At 42.3% G+C, this 25324-nt stretch overlaps 1 protein-coding gene across 9 annotated transcripts in view; it reads right to left on the minus strand.

Moving 5' to 3' along the window:
* The window catches only part of SPECC1 (sperm antigen with calponin homology and coiled-coil domains 1), a 345436-nt gene that overhangs the window by 264177 nt on the left and 55935 nt on the right, over positions 1-25324 (minus strand). For 3 of the 9 annotated variants that reach the window (XM_021006924.2, XM_021006927.2, XM_021006928.2), the window contains exon 1: positions 19763-19915. The exons of 4 other annotated variants lie outside the window; for them this stretch is intronic. The gene's annotated coding sequence lies outside the window, so the exon portion shown is untranslated. Of the gene's footprint in view, positions 1-3253; positions 3405-9086; positions 9156-19762; positions 19916-25324 lie in introns of those variants that run through there. 2 more of the 9 variants (XM_078154749.1, XM_078154746.1) reach the window with 2 other exon arrangements.

A 25324-nucleotide genomic window follows, 5' to 3' on the forward strand; every position in this document is an offset into this window, starting at 1 on the left:
TTACCAATTTTCCCCAGAATCCCTTCCTCTCCCCCTCCCAGAGAGCCATTCCATATAACAAATATCATTTTTAAATTTAAAACAATGAAAAAGAGGAAAAAATATGTAAGTGGTGCAGTAGATAGAGTGCTGGGCCTATAGTCAGAAAGACAAGTTCAAATCCAATCTCAAACACTTACTAGCTGTGTGACCCTGGGCAAGTCACTTAACCTGTTTGCCTCAGTTTCCTCACCTGTAAAATGGTGGAATAATAACAGAACCTGCCTCCCAGGGTTGCTGTGATGGTCACATGATAAAATAATCGCAAAGTGGTAAGTGTAGTACCTGGCACGTAGTAAGCTCTCTATAAATGTTAGCTGTTTTATTATTGTTATTATTAATTATGGGAACATTTGTATGAATTGATAGAAAGTAAGCAGAACCAGGAAAATCATATATACTATGCCTACAACGATGTAAATGGAGGAAAAATAACTGAACACTAGGTAATTATAATGATCAAATCTTTCCCCCTTTCTGGACCTCAGTTTCCCCACGGGTGATGTCTGCATTCTGGAAAACAATTATTAGAAGCAGATATAAGAAAATGCACCTCCCTCCTTTTTCTGAGAGGTGGAGGACTATGGGTGTGTCACATTGCTATCTACTGTTACACTCAAGCGATATATTGATTGATTTTGCTGAACTTTGTTTTCCCTCTTTCTTTTTTATTGTTATAAGTAATGGCTCAGTGGATAGGGGTGGGGAGAGGGATATATTTGGAGAGATGCCAAATGTATCCATTTTAAAGCCTGTTAAAAAGTATTTGTTGTTCAGTCATGTCCGACTCTTCATGACTCCATTTGGGATTTTCTTGGCAAAGATGCTGGAGCAGTTTGTCATTTCTTTCTCCAGCTCATTTTACAGATGAGGAAACTAAGGCAAATGGGGAAATGACTTATCCAGGGTCACAAAGCTAGTAAGTGTCTGAGGCTGGACTTGAACTCAGGAAGATGAGTCTCCCTAACTCCAGGACAGTGCTCTATCATCTACCTGCCCCATTAAAAGTATAGACTGAGAAAAAAAAATTAAAGCTGCCAAATTCTTCTTCTCATTTCCCATCATGGCATGAAGGTGACTGATTTTTTTTTTAAGTCTATGCCAGGGAAACACAGACTTTGAGAAGTTCTACAAAGGTTGGGCACGTTCTGAGCCCAGGCCTCTTACCAGCCCAACCTGGCTAAACTCTGAAAAGGTCATCACCAGTCGATCACCAAATGATGGATTTTTTTAGCCATGACAACTCAAAGATGCAGTTGTGGGGCTGGGATCAGCATTAGTGCACTCAGATGAAGTTACCAAAGAGGAGGCAGAAGAGATCCCAGATTTCCCTCACCCCCACTCCAACACACACCCTTTTTCCTTTAAAAAAAAAAAAAGGAAACAGAAATGTGTACCAAGCTACCATTAAGAGCTTCAAACAGACACAGTCGGGAAAGCCACAGGACAAATGCTAGATGTGTTGTACTTTTGGAGGATTAAAGAGTGTTGTCCTTGGCAGCAGGGCGTTAGTACCCCCCTGCTTTTGTATAATGCACCATAAGAGAAGCCTATCCATGCTGGAAGGGCTGGGGGAAGCCAGGCACACTCATATACTGTGGGCAGAGCTGGGAACTAGTTCAACTCTTCCGCAAAACAATTTGGTATTTAAGTCAACACTCTTCATTCTTGGGCTTAATTAATTAAATCAAAGCTGAGTAGCAGGAACCAGACAGACCTAACAGGACTGACCAACTGAAGGACACAAAGCAATCCATTCTGATTTGGGAAGGTCGAAAATGAAAAATAAAAAGGAACTGAGGACAGATGGTAGAATCCAGCTATCACGAGAATCAGAGACACTGTTGTAAGCAAGCACGGATAGGCTAAAAATCCCAGACCATCAAAGTTAAATACAGGAGTCAATGTTTGTGGTTTTTGTTTGTTTTGTTTTGTTTCATAAACGCTTTTCTATTACAAAGGAAAGAGTGCTGGATTTGGAGTCAAGAAGAACCTATCTCTGATGCTTAATACAAAATGAAGGGATTGGGCTAGATGACCTCTGAGCTTTCTTCTATCTCTAAATCTATGATACCAAATTATAAATTCTGGCTTGGCATTTTACTCCCTCAGTGTGACCTTAGGCAGGTTCACTTAACCTATCCGGGCCTCAGTTTACTCAAGTGAAAAATGAAAGGTTTGAACTAGAGGACCTCAAAGGTTTCTTCCACCTCTACATCTAGTATCTTATTATAGTATGATGTTTAGGCAGCTGCCTGATTGTGCAAAGACATTTGAATAAGTAGAGAATTCACCATAGCAAATGAAGCTTTTGGTTCATTGAACTCAACTTCCTTTTGGAAAGTGATTTTTATCAGAAAACACCTACAAAACTAGTACCTTAACAGAGGATGGGAATGAGAACAGTTGATGTCAAAGGTGATGTGAAAAGACAAGCAGAGTCATACACTGTGGGTGGAGTTATAAACTGGTCTAACCATTCTGGAAAAGAATTTGGAATGATGCTAAAAAAAAAGTGACTAAAAGGTCTCTACACTTTGACCCAGAGACAGGCTAAGGAAATTTTAAAAACTGAAAGAAAGAGAAAAGAAAAGAGAAGAAAAGAAAAGAAAAGAAAAGAAAAGAAAAGAAAACAAAAGAAAAAAAAAAAAAAAAAAAGAAAAGAAAAGAAAAGAAAAGAAAAGAAAAGAAAAGAAAAGAAAAGAAAAGAAAAGAAAAGAAAAGGGTCTCATGTAAATTTAAATATTCATAGCAGCGTTTTTTGTTGGAACAAAGAAATGGAAAAACAGTAAATGCTCATTGATGGGGGGAATGGCTAACCAAGTTGTGGCACGTTAATGTAATGGAGACTTATTACACTATAGCAAAAGATGACAATGAATATAGAGAATACGGAATACAGAGAAACATGGTAAGGACTGATATGAACAGATGCGAAATGAAATGAGCAGAACCAGGAAAACAACACACACAATGGCTAGCATGTCACCAATTGCTTAGTTCAAGAAATGGCAATGGGCTTGTTAAAGGTCCAGACCCGACCCAATGTAACACAGTAATAATTCTCTCAGTCATTATATCTCACTCTCCCCAACTTTACTGCTGTTTCCCACACAGCTGCCTTTACTGCTGATTGTCTAACCCCACCATCTTGGATACTCTTTTCCTCTCTGGGCTTCTGGGATACTGTTTTCTCCTGATTTTCCTCTCCTACCTGGATGACCACGTGTTCTTCCTTTTTTCATGATCCTTCTCTCACCCTTTAAGAGTGAGTATCCCCCAAAGGCTCTGTCCTAGGACCTCCGCTTTTCTCCCTGTATACTCTGTGTGTGTGTGTGTGTCTCTCTCTCTGTCTCTCTGTCTCTCTCTTTCTCTCTCTCTCGATGATGTCATTCATTCCCATGGTTTCAATTATCACCTGTGTACAGATGACTCCCAAATATATTCACCCAGCCCTGATCTCTTTCCTGGCCTCCTAGTACCATATCTCCAATGGAATATCCTGCTTGTTAGCACCTCAGGTTGGACAGGTCCAAAACAGAACTCACTGCCTCACCCTTAAGCCTACTGTTCCGCCCAACTCCCCTATTTCTGTCCATGGCATTAGTGTCCGCCATGTCACCCAGTCTTAAAATTAAAGCATCATGTCTGACCTCACCTCTCCAATGCCCCCACATCCAATTAGGAGCCAAACCATCTCTTAAATTCCATTCCTTCTCTTGATTCTCTCTCCTGCGATCCTAGTTCAGTCCGTCATTCACCAATGCCCCCACCTGGGCCCTAGTAGTGTCTCTGTTTCCAGTGTCTCCCCGTTCTAACACATCCATTTCATAACCACTAAAATTATCTTCCTAATACAAAGCTTTACCCATGTCACTCCCTTACTCAAAAGCTTTCCATTGTGAACAGGATAAAATAAAAACTGTCTCACAAGACAGTTAAGGCCATCCACAATCTGGTTCCAACCTGTCTGTATAGCCTTGTTGCTACTGTTCAGTCATTTCAGTCCTGTCTGACTCTCCGTGACCCCATTTGGGCTTTCTTGGCAGAAATACTGGAGTGGTTTGCCAATTTTTTTCTCTAGCTCATTTGACAGATGAGGAAACTGAGGCAAACAAGGTAACGTGACTTGCCCAGGGCCACACAGCTACTAATTGTCAAGGTTAGACTTGAACTTGGGTCTTCCTACCTCCAGGCCCAGTGTTCTATTCAGTGCACAAACTAACTGCCCCCCTTATAGCTTTACTTTACCATATTGCTCCCATTTTCACACTCTGTGTCGAGCCACATCAGACTACCCTTTTATAGACTTAAAATGCCTTCTCCTATTTTGTGCCTTTGGGCCGACTATCCCTTGTGTCTTAAAGGTCTTCTTTTCTTTCAGATTCTTCTCTTCCTTCAAGGCTTAGCTGAGGTACCACCTTTTCCATGAAGCCTTCCTAGATGCCCATCCTCAGCTGTGTGTTTCCCTACCCTTGTCGATTTTCCTAGATTACTTCACCCTGACGTTTCTATGCACCATCATGTTGGGTTGTATGCGATTGACATCTGTGCTATCTGCCTTATTCTTTCTGGTAGAAAGTAAGCCTCTTGAGGTCAGAAACTGTATCATTTGATCTTTATATCCTTAGCACCCTGCAGATCATCTTGCAAGTGGTAGACACTTAGTAACAAATTTGAGTAAAACCTAAATTTGAATAATTTTTAAAACCCTAAATGACAACTTAGTAGCAAAATGATTAGATGAGCAAGATATCTAATCACAAAGGACACAAGATCTGAAGACATCTGATTGTCTTTACAAGAAGGTAAACTGAGGCATTGAATTCTATGAAAGGGGCGGCATAAAAGTATTTCTTTTCTACCCCATAAAAGGAACAGATGCAAGAAAAGATTAGCTATTTTTTTCAATCAATATTTTCTTTCCCTCCTACCTCCCCATCATTGGAGAAAACAACCATTGTACAAATATGCACAGTCAAGCAAAATAAACTCCCATCTCGATTGTCCATGTCCAAAAATGTGTGCACCATTCTGTGCGCTGAGTCCACCATCTTTCTGTGGGGAAGTGGGTAGCACAGATCAGCATCAGGTCTCTGGAATCATGGTTGGTCATTGATGGGAGAAGGCCAGGTGGTGTTTACAAGTACGTGTACTGTTTTCTCCAAGACAGCTCCTGTTAACGGACAGGATGATGGGGATGACTTCCTTTTGTCCCCACGTGGCTTTGATTTCTTCTGCTAGGTCTCCATGGTCTGAAATCTCTTTATTTCACCAAGTTTAGAGATTGTAAATATCCAGTATGACAACATCTATTAGAACATCCTTGAATCTTCATGGACCAATGAAGTGTCTGGGCAACTGTGAAGAGTTTTGTCTGTGATGGTGCTCCTGGTCTGTCTGGCACAGTTTATTTGGTGATGCTTCAAGGATGCATACATGTCTTACAGGAACGTTAATGCTTGATAAGGAGGCAGCTAGGTGGCACCATAGATACAGCACGAGATCTGGAGTCAGGAAGACTCATCTTCCTGAGTTCAAATCCTGACTCAGACACTCACTAGTTGTGTGACCCTGAGCAAGTCACTTCACCCTGTTTGCCTCAGTTTCCTCATCTGTCAAATTAGTTGGAAAAAGAAATGGCAAACCACTCCAGTATCTTTGCCAAGAAAACTCCAAATAGGGTCTTGTAGAGTTGGACACAACTGAAAATGACTGAACTACATTACATTTACATTATAAAAGGGACATCGAGTCTCTTTCATAGAGAAACAGTGAGTTCAGAAAAGGCCAGAATCCAAGGCTGGGTACTGCCTTACTTTGGTTTGGGTTTTTCTCTGGCAGATAGGAAGGAACACAGCCCAGGTGCTTTGCCTAGGCTTCTGCGCTTGCTCTAACTCATTCACACGCCAAAGAGGATCTTGGGGAGGCGCAGGATTCATCGCAACATCTCCCTAAAGCACACCTGGGGTTGGGGGCAAGGCAGAAGCCCTAAAATACATTTTGGGGACGTGGCCAGTGGCCAAACCCTCCACCTTGTATGCCTTAGGCTCTGGCCAAAGCTATATTACTAAACCTAATACGTGTATAGCGCACGTGGGGGACAAAGGTGAAGAGGAACCGGAGACAGAAAAAGGCACAAAATGCTCAGCCATGCAAGACGGAAAAACACACACCCAAGCAGAGGCAGTGCAGGATAGCTGTTAGAGTACTGGACTTGGCGTCAGGAACACAGGAGCTGGAATCTCACCTCAGACACGTTCTAGCTGCATGACCCTGGACAAGTCACTTAACTTTTCTGGGCCTCAATTTCCTCTTCTATAAAATGGGGATAATAACAGTACCCATCTCACCTAGTTGTTATGAAGATCACATGAGTTAATATGTGTAAATGTTAGCTATACATCTATTATATATAATATAAAATTATATGTCACATTTATATATATGTATACACACACATACACACATATAAATATACTGGATACATTTATGTTTGTGTATATATATACACACAGAAACTGCTACCAGGCAATGGTCTCCTCTGACTTTAATAAAAGCAAAAGTATATTTTTAAAATTACTATGTTCTTCAAAAAAGGCTGCCAAGAGAGAAATTAGCTTGATTTGTGAGTTTTCCTATGTCTCCTTCCTGTCTAAGTAAGACTGTGTACTCAGCTCCCTGGGAGTCTGTCTCTTGGTTTAACTTTAGAGACAGGCGGATGTTGCAATGTAGCGGGTCTAAGATTTTTCTCTTTGGGCAGCTGCTCAAATTGTAGCATTTTACTCCATTTTATTTTTGTCCAGACCTCTGATATCATTAGCACAGTGAGGGGGGACTCTCTATCAATACAAACCATCAACTTATGAGAGCTGTTTGGGGCACAGAGTGGTCAAATGACTTACCCAGAGTCACACAGCCAGTGAAGGGCAGAAGGAAGACTCAAGCCCACTACATTTCTGTTGATCAAAACTGTGTACCCCAATCAAAATCTGGCCGCCCTAACCTACTGCTCCTGCAGAAGTCTTATCTTTTGGGTGCCTGCTTTTGGGAGAACCAAACCACTGCCAGAGCTACTATCATGAGAAGAAAAGAGGATGATCCCTGGGGATCTATGAATGGGATGGGATGGAGACTTAGAGCTGGTAAAGACCTTAAAGGTCTTCAAGTCCAGTACTCCCATTTTGTAGATGAGAAAACTGAGATTCAGAAAAGAGAAGTGACTTGCCCAAGGTCACATGGGTATTAGAAAGGAGGAGTTGATGGGATCCTAGCTCTCCAGCTGGAAGGAACCTCTGACACCATCTGCTGCAACCACCTTGTTCTACAGAGAAAAGTGAGACCCTGAAGGGTAGAAGGGTCTTTCCCAAGGTTATGAAGACATTCAGGATTCGAATCCTGGTCCTCTGACTCCAAAACTAGTACTTGTGCTCTTCCTATTGCACCACACTGGCTCTGCCATGTTGTGTGATTACAACATCATGAGAAATACATACACACACACACACATACGCACACACATATGGACATATCTCTATCCACCTACATATATATCTATATATTATATCTCTATCAAGCTGTAAATGTCTATATATCTGTCCATATAGATATGTCCATGTATTACATAACAAATATATGCATATTTATCAGGACGCTTGTATTTGAAGGAGTCTTTGTTCCTATCAAAACCGAGGGCATCCAAGAGCTCATGCCAGCAAGGCTGCCTTTGCTCAACATGTCATGGGACTCCCCAGGTTTGGAAGGGCCTTGCAAGCCCACGGCACATTCTTTAGCCGTTCTCCACGGAGGCAAGCCTGCATCCTGTGAGGACCCGAGCGCTGTCTCTGGCAACAGTAAGGAGGGACTCCGAGCCAAGAACGGAGAATCAGGTGGGGGAATATGCTGCATTACGCCATTTTTGGTTAAAAAAAATAATACAGCCAAGGTATAGCTATAAAGAAAGAAGATTGGTTCTCTGAATCGTACAGTGAAAGGGCCCAGGCTCTGCAGTCAGGGGACCCGGGTTCCAATTCTGCCTCTGCTGCTCGTTAGCCATGTGACCTTGGAGAAGTTGACCTTCCCGTGCCTCAGTGTCCCCACCTGTAAAATGAGAGGTTTGGGCTGTTGGTATCTAAAGTCCCTTCCTGGGGTAAATATATAAACTGGCCTAGAAGGCAAATACTAGGGGAAATAATGTATTTAGAACCAAAAGGACCTTAGAAATTATCTAATCCAGTCTTTCATTTTACAGTTGAGGAAACTGAGGACAGCCAGGTTGTGACTTTTCCAAGGTCACACAAATAGTAAAGGGTAAAGCCAGGATTTGAACCCAGGCCCTCAACCTCCAAACACACAAATCTTCCCAAAACTATCCTGAACAACAGCAGCATTGCACTGTGGGAATCACCGCCTAGCCTCCTGTGATGCATACTCAAAAGGGTAACTAACACTCATACAGCTGTGTGAGTTCTGGGGTGTCAACTTCAAACCTCCTTCCTTTACAACACAGTACTGGTCCCAACAATCATCAAACCTCCATAATCAGGCACCCATCCACTTAGCCTTCCTCTTCTTTACTGACATCACCCACTTCCTCAAAGAGGCCCTATCCTCATTAGCCATCATTGTTGTACAATCCCAATAAAAGTCAAAACTCTGCCCTTTCTGGTTATAGGCGATTTCAAAGTGCCTTCCACAAAGTGCCTCGGCCATAAAGGAATCTGTGTCAGCAGCAGGCTTTGAAATGGGAAGGCGGATGGAACCCACGGGTTGCTTAGACGCAGATTTAACAAGCCTGGAATTAAACATATCAAAGCCAGCTGGCTGCCTCTTCTCCTTGTACACATCCTTTTCCTGCTGTTTTGACCTTCACTGTGGTACCTGAATGAGGTGGGGCTGATTGCCCAGAGGGCTGTCATGAGCTCCTGGGAGAAGGGTCCCATCTCACTTTCCTCCAGCCCTCCTAGGAGGAGTAGAAAAATTGTAAGTCCCATTATCACCCAGCTAGCAAAACCCCAAGTGCCCTCTGGGAGAATCCCAGACCTTACCCAAAATCTCCCACACATGTATGTGCATACACACATGCACGCACACACAGGCGCGCGCGTGCGCACACACACAGAGCTAAGCTTCCCTCTGGTATTTTTACAGCTCTTCCAAACACTCCAAAAAAGGAACATGAAATTGTGATGTCAGATTCCACTTCCCCAACTGTCCCAAAGCGGTAAATATGAGGGGGGTGTTGGTGGTGGGCAGATCTAACAACCCTCTGGGAGGCCATGCAAAATAATAAGCCAATTCTCAATGTTCTTGGAAAAGAGAAGTCGTGGGTTTGGCATCTACCACCTCCTCTGCCAGGCTAGAAAGGGTAGATTTAAAGTTGGCAACCCCCCCCCCCCAGGTGTCCCTGGAGACAGCTGAGGGAGGAAATCCCAGGAGGGATGGAATTTTCCATAGTGGGACATCCCCACAACTGACAAACTGAAACAGTTCTTGAATTTCCTCACTCAATGCCGCCCCCCCCCAAACCGTAGACCTCCTCTTTGCAGAAATGAAATTCATGACCGTGGTGTGACCTATGCATCGGCTACTCCCTGGGGCCAGATTTTCTTCCAGGATTCTTGCTGGGCATTTTTTAAAAAGCCAAGGTTAGCCCCTTTGCTACCCACCAGTCACAGGACCATCTAGAGTGGAAGGGACCCCAGAGGCCATCTTGTCCAGTTCCTCATTTTACAGATGAAGAAACTGAGGCCCAGAGAAGATCAGAGGATTGTTAGGTCTAGGGCCAGAAAGACTCTGTAAGGTGATCTATTCTAACCTGTTCATTTTACAGATGAGGATGTTAAGACCCACAGTTGTTAAGGGATTTGTCCAGGGTCACACGGGGAGGAGGCATCAGAAGAGAGATTCAAACCCAGGTTTTCTGACACCAAAACTAGCCCACTTCCCCATATTGGCTTCAGCTGCTAATAGATGACTCACACCTCACAACACAGAAAACTACTTTTCTGTTGCTGACTGGTAAGAGCCTTTGTTTCTTGACAACTTATTAAGACACACAGCAAAAATGCACTGTATTCTTTTTTAATTGCAATAGAAATGTAAGCTCCCTGAAGGGCAGACAGCTCTTCCATCTTTTCTTCCTCTGCACAGTGCCCAGCTCCATCCTTTCCACACAGCAGGGGCTTAACATGACTGTTGAACTGAACTAAGTTTTATCCAAGTCTAAGACTATAATCGCCACACTGAACTCCGAATATTTTTACACCATTAAGAAATATTCTAACTTGTTAAAGATGCACTTAATTCAGAATTTAAAAAAAAAAAAAGGAATTCAAAACCTGCCTCAGATACTTATTACCTGTCTGATCTTGATTTCCTTGAGGGCAGAAATGGTTTCTTTCCTTTCTATCTTGGTAACCGCTATAGTTTGCCCAGGCCCTCGCATACAGTAGGCACTTAGTGAACGCACACAAGTTCAGAAGTTGAGAGTTGGGGGGACCACAGTGACCATCTAGTTGTACTCCTGTCTGAAATGGAATCTGCAGGGGTGGGGAACCTCGGGCCTAGAGGCCACATGTGACCCTCTAGGTCCTCAAGTGCGACCCTTTCACTGAATCCAAACTTCACAAATGTTCTGTGAAGTTTGGATTCAAAGGGCCGCACTTGAGGACCTAGAGGGACACATGTGGCCTCTAGGCCCTAGGTTCCCCTTCCCTGTTAGTGCAATATACCCGATAAGTTTGCTGAATGATTGGTTGAGCCTCAGTTTCCTCGCCCGTAAAATGAGGGAGTTAGACCAGATGGTGTCTAAGATTCCTTTCAGTTCTCAATTTAGGATCTTCTCATCCCCATTACTAACTGTATAATATTAAAATATGAAAAAAAATTAAAAGTTACCCCCCAAACAAGATTTAAAAGTGACTTGCCTGTCTTACAGAAGAAATAGATGAAGGAGGATGAGAATGTGAGTGGTTCCCAGTTCTGGTCCTACGGTCAGAGTCCTTGCTCATTTAATAGGCCAACACCCCACGGAGTCATATGAGACACCGCTCCTAGCAAGCAGCAATAACCCCGCTCAGAAGACTCTTAATGAGCACTGTGCCGTCTCTGTAACCGCTGAAACGTCTCCTCCTCTCTCCCGTGGGCCCCACATTAGAGCAGAGTTCAAATGGGTTTCCGTCTGTGGTTTCATCCAAATTCTCTAGAGGACACACCTTCCTGAGCCGAAGCTTCATCACACCCTCTCTCTAGTTTTTCACCTACCAAGTGACACCCCTTTGATACGACCAGAGGAGGGAATTTTGAAAAGGGAAAACCTCGGTTTCTGTGAGTGTCGGTCCCCTCTGCTGTGATGGATGAGTCACGCAGCCCCATCCTGAGGGTGAGGGCTGTCCCCTCCCGCCCTGGAAGGAGGCTCCCTGGGAAGACTCCAGGACAAGGATCTGGGTCTGGATCTTGGCTCTTGCTACTTAATCCCCAGGCCTCAGTTCCCACTTAGGTAAAATGACATCCTTCTCCAAGCCCCCATCCAGCTCCATACCCTGTGATGTTAAAATAATGTATTTATCAAAAATATTTGATAAATTTCCTTAAAATTGGGACTTTTCACACAACATAAATAATACTCTACTAAAATAGACATTGAGAATTCCTATTAATTGTAAATTTCCCTAAAAATAAATTAAATAGAGGGGGGTATGCTACTGTGAAAAGAGCATTAAGGCTCAAGAGTAAACAGACATGGAATCAAATCCTGCCCGTGTGACAAGTGACAATCTCTCTGGGCCTCAGTTTCCTTAAGTGTAAAATGAGCAGGTTAGAAGAGATGGCCTCTTTGGCCCCTTCCAGCTCTGGACCTGTGATCCCACGTCACTTTACCTTTCTAAACCTCAGTTTCTTCAACTGTAAAATAGTCATGATAATACCTATGTGACCTGGACAAGTGGCCTCACCTCCCCGGCCTTCAGTTTCCTCAACTCTCAAATGAAGACACTGGAGTAGATGGCCTCTGGCGCCCTTTCCAGTTCTACTCTATGATCCTACTTCAACCCTCACGCAACATCTCTTGAGGCATCCAACTGTCTGCCATTGCTACAGGACTGAGAAATGTCCCTGTGAGACTGCGCAGTGGAAATCTGTTCAAGCGGGGGCTGGAGCTCTGTGTTCAGCAGTAGCTCTGGGGCATGGGACACCATTTCCATGGTCTCTTTTAAACTAGGCCCGAATCAGCCACCACAGCCTGCCCACTCTCTATCCTCTCTCAACCTGGGTCTGAGGACTGTGGAACACTGCCAATACTCTCATTCTAAAAGCCACCAACTTTCGCCCACTGTAGCGTTGGAAAAAGGAACTTGTTTCTTCCCGTTCAAATGACAGGGTTGAAAAAATATTCTGATGTGAAAATTCTTTTAAATTGCATTTTCCTTCCCTATTAGATGACATGAAAGCAATTGCCTTCAAATCAATTTATTAATTATATTATCATATTATTTATTTATTATAATTATATAATTATATTATTTGTTAATTATAATTATATTTATTTATTATATATCATATTATATAATTATTATTATATTATATATTATATAATTATAATTCAAATCATTTATTAAGCACCTACTGTGTGCCAGGCACTGTGCTAGCTTCTGAGGATACAAAAGCAAATATTATATATATAATATTATATATTATCTATATTTATTATATAATTATAATTCAAATCATTTATTAAGCACCTACTGTGTGCCAGGCACTGTGCTAGCTTCTGAGGATACAAAAACAAAAACTGAATACTTCCCACCCTCAAGCAGCTTACACTCTATTGTGGGAGACAACATGTACATGTATATGATTATACAACATATATGTGTGTGTGCATATATATATGTACATACACACACACACACACACACACATAAATACCACACAATTTGTAGAAGGAAGGCAACAGCATTTGGGAAGGTGGGAAGAGGTACAGATCAGCCCAATTTGGAAGGTGGTGTTGAAATGGCACTCTGAAGGAAACTGAGAATGAGGACAATGGGCATTGCAGGCCTAAGGGACAGCCTGTGAAAAGGCTCAGAAAAGGAATGCCACGTGTGAGACCCAGCAAGAAGGCCAGTCAGCCAACAAGCGCCTACTAAGCACCAAGCTACTACATGGTATAAGCATGGCGGATACAAAGCAAAACAAAAACAGCAACGTGCAAACAATTACATGTGTGCAAAATAACGACAGGGCAGGTGGGAAGTAACCTCAGGTACTAGCAGCAGAGGGGACCACAAAAGGCCTGTTGTAGAAGAGGAATTTGAGTTTTCTTACAGGAAGCAGGAAGCTAAAAGATGGGGGTGCGAAGGGAGAGCATCCCAAGCACTGGGGACAGCCAGGGCAAAGGCGCAGAGATGGGAGATAGAGGGTCATGTGTTGGCCAAGTAGCTGCATCATAGAGCCCATGGGGGACAATAAATTTTAGGAAGGGCTTTCATTGACAAACAGAAGACTTTATACATAGTGAATCCTGAAGGTGAGAGGGAGCTACTGCAGTTCCTTGAGTAGGACAGTGATGTGGTCAAACCAACAATGAGAAAAGTCACTTTGTCAGCTGAGCGGGGGATGAATTGGAGAGCATTTTTTCACATGACTATAAATAGCTTTGATTTCTTTTGTCTTGAGTTCATGTCCTTTGACCATTTATCAATTAGGGAATGACTCATTTTTATAAATTTGATTCAGTTCCTTATATATTTGAGAAATGAAGGCTTTATCAGAGAAACTTGCTGTAATAATTTTTTATGTTACTTCATTGTCCGCAGTAAAATGTAGCAAAATGTAGTTTCCCTGATTATCTCTTTTAATTAGGTCTATTTTTGCTACTGCTTTGTCTGAGAGGGTGATTGCTATCCCTGCCTTTTTTTACTTCAGCTGAAGCATATTAGATTCTGCTCCAGCCCTTTATCTTAACTCTGTGTATGTCTTTTTGTTTCAAACGTGTCTCTTATAAACAACATATTGTTTGATTCTGATCCATTATGCTGCTTCGGTTTTATAGGTGAGCTCATCTCATTCACATTCACAATAATGATCATGCACTGTGTATTTCCCTTCATCCTATTATTTTCTGTTTATCCTTCTCTCTCTATTTTTATCCTGTTCTTTCTCAAAAGTCTGTTTTGCTTCTGACCACTGTCTCCCTTAATCTGCCTTCTCCCTTTTATCATCCTCCCATATCTCTTATCTACTTCCCCTCTTATTTCCTTATTGGGTAAGTTAGATTTCTATATCCAAATGAGTGTGTGTGTGTGTGTGTGTGTGAGTGTGTGTGCATGCATATTCTTCCCTCTTTGAACCAATTCCAATTAGAGTGCAAATTAAAACAACTCTGGGGTACCACCCCCACACCTATTAGAAATGACAAAATAGGTACACTAACGAACTATTAGTGAAGTTGTGAACTAGTCCAACAATTCTGGAGAATAACTTAGAACTAGGCCCAGAGAGTTATAAAATTGTGCATATCCTCTGATCCAGCAATACCACTACTAGGTCTGTACCCCAAAGAGATTAAAGAAAAAGGAAAAGAACCTATATGCACAAAAGTTCTTATAGCAACTGTTTTTGTGGTGGCAAAGAATTAGAAATTGGGGGGGGGATTTCCAACAGTTGGGGAATGGCCAGACAAGTTGTGGTATATGATTGTGATGGAATACTATTGTGCTATAAGAAATGACAAGGTGGATAGTTTCAGAGAAAACATGGCAAGACCCATGTGAACTGATGCAAAGTGAAGTGAGAAGAACCTGGAGATTATTGTGCACAGTAATAGCAATATTGTAACAATGATCAACTGTGAAAGATTTGGCTACTGTTATCAAGACAACGATACAAGACAATTTGGAAGGACATGATGAAAATTGCTATCCACCTCTAGAGAGGGAATTGATGAACTCTGAGTATAAATGTTTTTGCTCTTTCCTTTTCTTTTCTTTTCTTTTCTTTTCTTTTCTTTTCTTTCTTTCTTTCTTTCTTTGCAATATGGCTAATAAAGAAATGTTTTACATGGTTTCACATGTATAATCAATTGATATCATTTTGATTGCCTTCTCAGTGGGTAGGAAAGAGGAAAAGAATTTGGAACTCAAAATTTTAAAATAAAAGAATGTAAAGCTAAATAATTTTTTTTTAATTTCATTCTTCATAGAGGAAGTCCATAGGGTTCACTAACCTGGGTTCAGGACACAAAAATAGTTGAGAACCCCTGGACTAGTATCTCAGCTCATTACTCACAATTTATCTAACAAACTTCTCCAATTTACAAAAGAGATTTTGTGCTCTCTGCTATTGAGGGGTAGAGGAGGGTGGGGAGGGGGATGCTCATCTAACCCTATACTTACATGGCAGACTCATCAAAAGGAATCTGGAGTTTCTGGCTGAGCATAAGGAAACAGGGGCCAATTTATCAACGAAGATAAATCTCAAACCTGGCAAAAGGCAGGATTCCATTATCGCAATGCATGTGTGGTTAAAAAAGCAAAACATAAGAAAGGATTATACCAAGCCCTGGGCTCCTTTCCTGCTTGGGGGAAGGATTCTTTTCTCCCAGGGTGGCAACCTCAGAGGTATCATAATATAGTGGAAAGTATGCCAACTTAAGAGTCAGAGGGCCTGAGTTCAGATTCTGGCTCTGCTACTCTCTTTAGGGCCTAAGTTTCTTCATCTGTAAACCGATAACTCTCAGATCCCCTCTAGCTCCAGATATGTGATCCAGAACTCTGGAACTGGACTATGGAATTCCAATTAGCGATGATTCCACAGGAAGAAAAAAAAAGGGAGTATACTACATACTGATTTTTTTTTTGATAGCACTCAAATTATCAACAATTAGCATCCTTTCTGTCAAGAAGGCTGGCAGAATTCAGAAGGGCCGATGCCATCTAGACTTGAAAGGTAAATACATCAGAAGCAATGGGATTACCCCACTTCTTGAGGATCAAAGGCCCTATGAATTTCAGCCCTCACTCTCTTGGTTTCTCTAATTGTTATTGGATTAAGTCTAACGGATGAATGCAGATGACTATTTTTTTGGTTTTGCATGCCCAAAATTTTCTGGTGTTTTTATTTTTTTAAAAACCACACAGGCGTTCGGTATTTTTCCCATGTCACCTGGCAGTTCATGAAAGCAAACCTCTGGCTTAGCAGGCATGTGGTGTTTGGGACCAGTGATGGTCTGGCCTACCCTTCTACAGAGTGAAACTTAGAATATCACAGATCTGAGGATCTCAGAAGCCATCTATTCATACAGAACACCACAGATTTAAAGCTGGAAGGGGCCTTAGAACGCCATCAAATCCAACCTCCTCATTTTACAGATGGGGAAACTGAGGCATGGGGCAGTGACTTGCTTCTTAGAATCACACAAACAGTCACTGCTAGGGGCAGGATTTGAGCCCAGAGCCCACTGACTTTAGAGTTAGTATTCCTTGCACTGTACCACGACACTGTATTTAAAATGCTGGCTATAATCATTCCAGAGGGGAGGGAGGATTTCACAAGCTGTGCTTTTCAGATACCCTGTCATTACATGTCCCTGACAGTCCTTGGGAGCCGCACTTAAAAGGTACAGAGGGTGCAGGGGCTGCCACGTCACATGCTTTCTGGTTTGAGAGACAAAAACAACCGTGTCACTGCAGAATGGCTACCCAGATGATGTACCCGGCTCCCCATGGTGACAGCCGCTGTTCCCCAGGTGAGAGAGACAGCCAGCAACAGCCCTTTTCTCCCATTCCAACCACGTGGGCTGGAATGATGCCACCCCCATTCTGCCAGCATCCCACAAAAATGAATGAGGAGGGATGGATGGTGTCTGTTTAGAGTTCTTGCCTGTAAACAGTTAAACTGAAAAACACGAAGGGGCATGTGGTCCAGTTTACTTTAAGGAAGCTGGCAGAATTTAGAACAACGGCCAATGCTATCTAGATGTGAAAGGTAAATAAATCAGATGCAATGGGATTCCCCCATGTCTTGATCAAAGGCCCTACAGTATTTCAGCCTCAGCTACCTCAGTTTCTCTAACTGTTACTGAATTAAGTTGAATCGCTGCATGCAGAAGGGAGGGGAGAAGATACTAGGAGAAATTTTGATGATGTAAACCAAAAAAATCAATAAAAATTTATTTTACCTATATCAAATTGCTTGCCATGTCAGAGAGAGGGGACAGAAGGAGAAAACTGAGAGCTCAAAAATTTAAAAAACAAATGTTAAAAATTGTTTTTATATTTATTGGGAAAAAATAAACTTTTTTTAATAAAAGTTTTAAATGCATTTTAAAAAATAAGGAAGGTAAGAACTTTTATTGACCATCAGTCATGGAATCTTTTTTTTTCTTCAATTATCAGAGTGGCAGCCACTCACAGGAGATACCTGTGAAAGTGCCTAGCACACATACCCAGCATATAGAAGGCATCAAAAGCTTATACCTTCCCTCCCTCTTTGTGACTCCTCTGGCTTGGGCAGCATAAAGACACAGCACAGTAGAACAGAAAGAGCTCCTGGAATTGAGGTTGGAGGATCTGGGTTCTAATTCTGACTCAGCCACTTAGCAGCTGTGTGATTCTAGGCAAGTCACTTTTCCACTCTGGGCCTCAGTTTCCTCCCTGTTAAAAAGACGAGACAGATCCTAAAAAGCAAGTCTAGTTGAAAGAGGGGTTGCTCTCTAAGTCAAATTCCGGGTTGGCCCTACCTGAGACTCTCTTGACTTACCTTCTGCCCTATAACCCTGGAGGTGGGTGGACTCTTCACACTCAATGCCACCCTATAGCTAAAGCCCAGAATGTGTTGGGGTACACCTGGGCCCAGAGGTATTGGGGGTAAGTCTGTATCTAAAGAAAAGTAAAGAGAGCCTCCTGGTGGCAACCTGCCGGGGGTTGATCCCCTCGATGCCTGGGTTTTATCCTCCTGCCCACATAACAAAGTGTCATTTTACAAACATCAAATGTAGCTTTGGTAAACACATGCGCACGCACACACACACACACACACACACACACACACACACACACACACGCCAGATACTGTGCTAAGTACTAAGTGAGGGTAGGATTGGAACCCAGGCCCTCTGATTCTAAATCTGGTACTCTTCCCCTGAATAGGTCTCTCACAGAAAGGACTTAATAATATAAACTGCTTGAACCAAGGTAATAAATTAATCACCAAAACATTTCAGTCTATAAAGTGAGGCATTTGAAATGAGAAAAGGAAGTTTTAAGGGCATTTCTGGAGAAAGAATGGAGAAAATGATTATTACATGTCCCTACATTACTGAGAGAGCTTCGGTTAGGAACTAGATAAAAGTACTTTAGATATCCAAAAAAACCCCAAAAGGTTCTTTCTCTCTGTGTGTACATATATATATATACACATATACACGCACATATACATACACATATAACTATGCAATGTTCCTATAACAATATTATTATATATAGGGCAATATTCCTAATCATGCTTATAATTATTATCATTAGAAATAATAACAGTAATAATCAGTTTAGTTAGGTTCCCTTCTTCAAGTAAAGGCTTCTTCTTGGAAAAAAGAGAAAACCACCTCTTTTTCTCACCCTACTGCCTTGAAATTCTACTCTCAATGCCTTTTATACAGGACTTTATAAACAAAGTGGCTGCATTTCTGAATCAATCAAGCATTTATTAAGCTCCTACTGGGTGCCAAGTGCTGTGCTAGATGCTTGCAATAAAGAAGGAAATGGTCTCACAAATGGTTTTCTTTCTTTTTCTCCATTTCTTTTTCTTCCTTTTTTCCTTCATTTCTTTCTTTGCTTCCTTCTTTTCTTTTTCTTCTTTCTTTCATTTCTTTTCCTTCCTTCCCCTTCTCCTTCCTTTCTTTCTTGTTTCCTTTCTTTCTCACTGAATGGAACTGAATATTTGAAATCAGGACCATCTCAGAAAATCTGGTCCGTATGGTTGCCATGCTCATGACATCAGGTTTCGGATCCCAACCCAGACGTTTCTAACATGAGCCTGGCTTGACTCAGCCTCAGCTCAGAGCGGGAGAAAGGGCACATCACGGCCTGACCCAAGCCCTGGTTTTTTGAGCAGCTGCAGGACCTTTCCACAGCCCTAACAGCCCACTCCATTCCTTTCTCCCAATAGAATTTTGCTCTTTCTATGCCTCATGGCCAAGGCTGCAGGAAATGCCCCTAGCTCTTTCTGCTGAGAAAAAGCATGCTCTTCAACCCATCTTTTTCACCTCTAAAGTCTTCACATTTCACCATTACATATTCTGTTTCTCCTAATTCTATTTCTCTTCATTTGGTTAAGTTGTCAAACCAAATCCAAATTCCCCAAATCAGCACTTGTCTGAAAGAAACGACTGCTTTTCAAAAGGAGTTTGGACATTAACTCATGAGGGTAGTCTGTATTAACTTACTGTCACAGAGAGGAAAACCAAAGCTGATGGAGCACATTAATTTTCTAAAGCAACAGAAAATGAATCGTAGAGCCCAGTTACCAAGGAGAAAACAGAAGCATCTACCAAGGACACTAAACAGCAACTCAGAGCTGCATAATGTCAGCGTCAACCAGCTGCTGGAAACTGAGTGACCCACAATGAAACAAACATACCACCACCACCCCTTCCCATGGATGGCTATCGGATGCACTGATCTCTAGCTGAATAATTTTTTTAAATAAATGATCAATTACTTACTGCAAGAGCTCTCTCTCTCTCTCTCTCTTTCTCTTCTGTCCCAAAATGAGAACTACTTTTCTCTAACTTCTGACATGGGCAAGCCAGGCTGTCTATTTCAGGGTTTGGTGCTTCCCTGGGAGGAAAACCACACAGTGCAGTGAGATGGAGAGTTTGTTGAGCAATGATTCACATACGGAAGCAGGCTGGCTTCAGCAGAGCCCTGACACTCAGCACATGCACACGCATGCACACACACACACACACACACACACACACACACACACACACCACTTAGGGAAAGGGAGCAAATGATATTTCCATCCTGCTAAGCTGAATTTATGCTTTCACTTAATTTGTACCTGTGTCGAAATGCAGAAAAATGAAGCCCATTTTAAAGGCGTAGGCTGGTTCTTTTCATGCTGATCTTTTCTCTCAGTATCAAACAGAAAAAAAAATACAAAACCATAAAAAACCCTCACATTATTGCAATAGGTGGTCTGATCAGCCCTAATCCCAATCTGATCCACCCAAGTGAGTGACAAATACACAAAAGCGGGGGGGCAGGGAACGACACAAGAAAATCTATGACAGGGGGTATTTTACCCCCTAAGGCCAAGTGAGAAGCAATGAGGGCAGGTGCCTGGGGGACTCAAATCCTGAAAATCAATCCAGTGTTACTGGGGTTGAGGGGAATGACTGCGGGTACCACTGGCTGAAGGTGGGGTGATGCTTTAAGAATGAATGTTGGAGGGGATAGGAGGCTGGGGGAAGCCCACCCACAGAAACTACCCTAAGGAAGGATCAGAGGCAGACACATGGCAGAGCATCGGGCTCTGCAGGAACAGTGGCCTGGGGGTATTCTGGAGCCTCTCGCTGTGGTCTTACCTAATTCCACTGGATCCTCTGAATCCCCTCTCCCACGTATCTACAGAACCCCTGCCCCTTTACTCCTACAGAGAACAAGCAAATGTTGAACCGAGGTGAGGGCTGTCCTCCCTTTTCCTATTACCATCATGTACTATGTCTTTAAGCACCTAGAGATTTACATGTTGTATTAGAATATGAGCTCCTTGAAGGCAAGGACTGTTTTTTGCCTTCTTTATAGCCTCAGTGCTTAGCGTGCCAGGCACCCAGCAGGTACTTAATAAATGCTTGTTGGTTGACCAATTGGGACCTCAGCTCTTCATCAATAAGGAGAAAGAGCTTGTCCTCCATGCTCTCTGAGGTTCCCTCCAGCTCTAGATTGTTGGTCCTATAAAATAATCCCTGCCCTCAAGAAGCTTACATTCTAGTAGTAGCACTTAGCACAGGGCCTGGCACGTAGTACGTGTTATATAAATGTTAGCTGTTATGTACTCATTCATGTATATGCTGTCTTACTCTTTAGAATGTAAGCTCCTTGAAGGCAGGGGCTGTTTTCTGCATTTTCTTTGTATCCTCAGCAAAATGGGGAGGTGCTTAAAAATACTTACGGGACTGATTTACCAGACAGCAAGAGCCAAGTTTTATTTAGAGTTACCAAGTCAGCACTTAGCTAAGGGCCTGGCACAAATTCATTTAACAAATACATATTAAGCACCTGCTACATCCATTTGGGGTGGCTAGATGGTGCAGAAGATAGATCACCAGCCCCGGAGTCAGGAAGATTTGAGTTCAAATCATGCCTCAGATATGTATCAGCTGTGTGACCCTGGGCAAGTCACTTCACTCTGTTTGCCTCAGTTTCAACAACTGTAAAATGAGCTGGAGAAGAAAATGGCAAACCACTCCAGTATCTTTGCCAAGAAAAGCCCAAATGGGGTCACAGAGAGTCAGATGGGGCTACTGAACAACAGCAACACTGTGGTCCAAGGCACTAGGGGATATGTCTTGCCCTCAAGGAGTTTACTATCTATGAGAGGATATCATGTATAAGGTACATATCTAAGAAACCACCAGATAATTTGTGGAGGGAGAGAAGATTAACTACTTGGGGAGCGGGGTGAGGGTCAGAATAAATCTTGAAGGAAGCTAGGGACTCTAAGAGCTGAAGGTAAGGAGAGAATGCACAGAATAGGGGCTTAACACAGGCTTACAGACCTACTACGCCCCATTCCAAGCCCTCTAAGTCCAATCAAGCTCATCCTCTTATCAACTCCGAACTCATCTTCCAGCCTCCTTGCCTTTAACCCACTCTGCTCCTCCCCCTCAGCACACCCTCCCCCTCCTTCAGGCCAGGCTTCTAACTCCTCCAAGGAGCTTTCCTGACCCTCCAACTAGCCCTCCTCAGCCTCAAGTGCCCCCTGAGGACATCTAAACCATACCCACTTATTCATATCCTGAACATAAATGTATTATTAACTTTCCAAGTGCTCCCCATCCAGACTAGAGACTTCCTGAAGCCAATAGCTTTACATCCATTGGGGTATAATGGAAGGAGCCCTTCCAAAACTGAAGAAAAAAATTTTTGTGGCAAGTTTCTCTGTGGGTAGAGAGGAGGGCCTAGCATCAGGAAGTTATCGTTCAGTTTTTTTTTTCAATCGCATCTGACTCTTTGTGATCCCATTTGGGTTTTCTTGGCTAAGATACTGGCATGGTTTGCCATTTCCTTCACCTCATTTTACAGATGAGGAAACTGAGGCAAATAGGGTGAAGTGACTTGCCCAAGGGGAGCCTTCTTTTCTCCAGGCCTGTCACTCTATGCACTGCATCACCTCGCTGCCCCAGCATCAGGAAGACCTGAGTTTAAATCTGGCTTCAGACACTTTTGGGCAGTCACTTAACCCCGTTTGCTTCTGTTTCCTTATATGTAAAATGAGGATAATGATAACATCTACATCTCAGGGTTGTTGTGAGGACCAAAAAAGATAACAATTGTAAAGCAATTAACACACTGCCTGGTATATAGTAAGCTCTATAATAAATATGAACTATCATTGTTATTATTATTGAAATATATGGGGAACTGAGTACAATTTACGAGAATAAGAGCCATTCCCCAATTGATAAATGGTCAAAGGATATGAATAAGTGGTTTTCAGAGGGAGAAATCAAAGCTGTTGCTAGCCATATGAACAAATGCTAATAATTCAAGAAATAAAAATTAGAACAACCCTGAGGTACCATCCCAGGCCAATGAGATTGACTAAGAGGACAAATGCTGGAGGGGCTATGGGAAAACAGGTACATTCATGCAGTGTTGGTGGAGCTGTGAACTGCTCTAAGCATTCTGGAGAACAATTTGGAACTTTGCCCACAAAGCATACCCTTTGACCCAGTGAAACCCCACATATATACCCCGAAGAGATCAAAGAAAGAAGAAAAAGATCCACAGGTACAAATATATTGAAAGCAAATCTTTGTGTCGTGACAAAGAATTGGAAATTGAGGGGGATGCCCATAAATTGGAGAATGCCTGATTAAGTTGTGGTATATGATTGTGATGGAATACTATTGTGCTAAAAAAAATGATGAGGATGTTTTCAGAAAAAGCTGGAAAGACATATATGAACTGATACAGAGTAAAGTGAGTAGAACCAGGAGAACAATTTACACAGTAAAAGCAACATTGCAATGAAAATCAGCTTTAAGAGACTTAGTATCTCTGATCAACACAATGAGCAACCACAGTTCTGAAGGACTCATGATGAAACATACTCCCCACCTCCAGATGGAGGGCTGATAGACTCAGAAGGTACATTGAAGCACATTTTCTTTTCTTTTCTTTTTTTAAGGAACATGACTAATGTGGAAATTTATTTTGCATCACTGTGTATGTTTATATTGAGGGTTTTTTTTGCCTTTTCAATGAGTGGGGGAGACAGAAAATTTGGAACTAAAAATAATAAATTAGATAAGAAAAAAGAAGGAAGAAAGGAAAGAGGGAGGGAAGGAAGGAAGGAAGGAAGGAGAGAAGAACAGAAGAGAAGGAGCCCTAGCTCCTGAGTCAGAGGATGTGGATTCAATTCCTCCTCTGCTGCTCACTGCCTGTACAGCCTTGAGTAAATCACTTTATTTCCCTGGGTCCCAGTTAACTCATCTATAACACGGCGGGGCAGGGTTGTCAGTTCCCTTTTGGCTCTACACTATGATCCTATGATTCCCCAGCAGTGTCTTACTTATAAGATATATATTTATTCACGTATATACTTATTACTATGCTTATTCATGTATTTCCTGATTAATGTCATCAGCTACCACCCCAGGAAAGGCACATTCCTCCTCTGAAGAAGCACATATGGGATACCCCACCCACTCCCAAGTCTCCAGAGAACTTGAGGACCCCTCCCCAGGCCCAGCAGCCACTTTTCCACCACTTTGGACAAGGGGACTCCTCCCAGTGGCTCCAGGAAGTCTCTCAGAAAAGAAGATAACAACAGCTTAATAATGACTTACATTCAAGTAGCATTTACAAAGTGCTTTCACACAATTTTCTCATTTCATCTTCATTCCATCCCCATAAGGTGTTATTATCCCCATTTTGCAGATGAAAAAACTAAGGCTCAAGTCTCTTTCCAGAGTTCACATTAACTCGTTATTGGCAAAACCTGGATGCATATCCTGTCTTTATCATCTACTACACCAAGCCCTTAAGTCCTATTCCCTTAATTGCAGTCCAGAGACCACTAGTGAATTTGGTTGACTACACATCACTCCCCAAACACACCCTGTACTTTCCAGACTCTGTGCCTTTGCTAACAGCATTCCTTGTGCCTGAAATGTCCTTACAACCATCTCTACCTTTAAAAATAAACAAACAAACAGAAACCTGACTCTTCTTAAAGGACCAGCTCAATGCCACGCCTAGGAAGGTCTCCAAGTATTCCTCCGATATGGAGGGATGCCCCTCTCTTCTGAAGTCCCAACAGTACTCTGTCTGTACTTGTCAAAAGAGTCTTTATGGCCTTCTTTTTTACATTAGAATTATTTGTTCAATTAAATAAACATTTATTAAATATCTATCATATCCAGGCCCAAGCTCGGGAGAGGTCACTGTCACTTAAGAGGAGGGTCAGGGAAAGACTCATAGATGAGGTGGTCCCTACTGAGCCTAAAAAGAAGGCCAGAACCTGAACAGAAATAGAATGCATCAAACCCAAGTGCTGAAGATGGCATAAGCAGAAACATGGAGGTGTGGGAAGCCAGGATAGAAAGCAGCCCACCTAGGTAGGAACGCAGAATAGACGAAGGGGAAGAGAATGAGTTATGGAGGTCCTCAAATGCTGGGATCAGGAGCCACACTTTATTTGGAAACTACTCAAAGTTTCTGAGATGTGGTACATTAAGGTTCCTTGAGCAGAGGGGAGAGATGGAAGTCAGGAACATCCGATAAGAGGCTATTTTGGTAGCTTAGGTGAGAAGAGAGAGAGATGTGAAGTAAGGAGGCATCCAAGAGAGTGGAGAAGAAATAATATTCTATTAGTTCAAGAAACAATGTTTTGGCGAGAGATTGGACCTGTAGCATCAGAGCCAGAGGAGCCAAAGATGACAGAAGACAGGGGTGGGGGAGGGGGAGGTGCATTTTTAAAAGAAAAATAAAAGTTAGATGAGAAAGGCAGGTTTGGGAGGGAAGGATGAGTTTAGTTTGGGAAATGTTGAGCT

This window comes from Phascolarctos cinereus, unplaced genomic scaffold (assembly GCF_003287225.1).
Source record: "Phascolarctos cinereus isolate Bilbo 61053 unplaced genomic scaffold, phaCin_HiC Scaffold_5;HRSCAF=322, whole genome shotgun sequence".
In the NCBI taxonomy this organism is placed as follows: Eukaryota; Metazoa; Chordata; class Mammalia; order Diprotodontia; family Phascolarctidae; genus Phascolarctos; species Phascolarctos cinereus.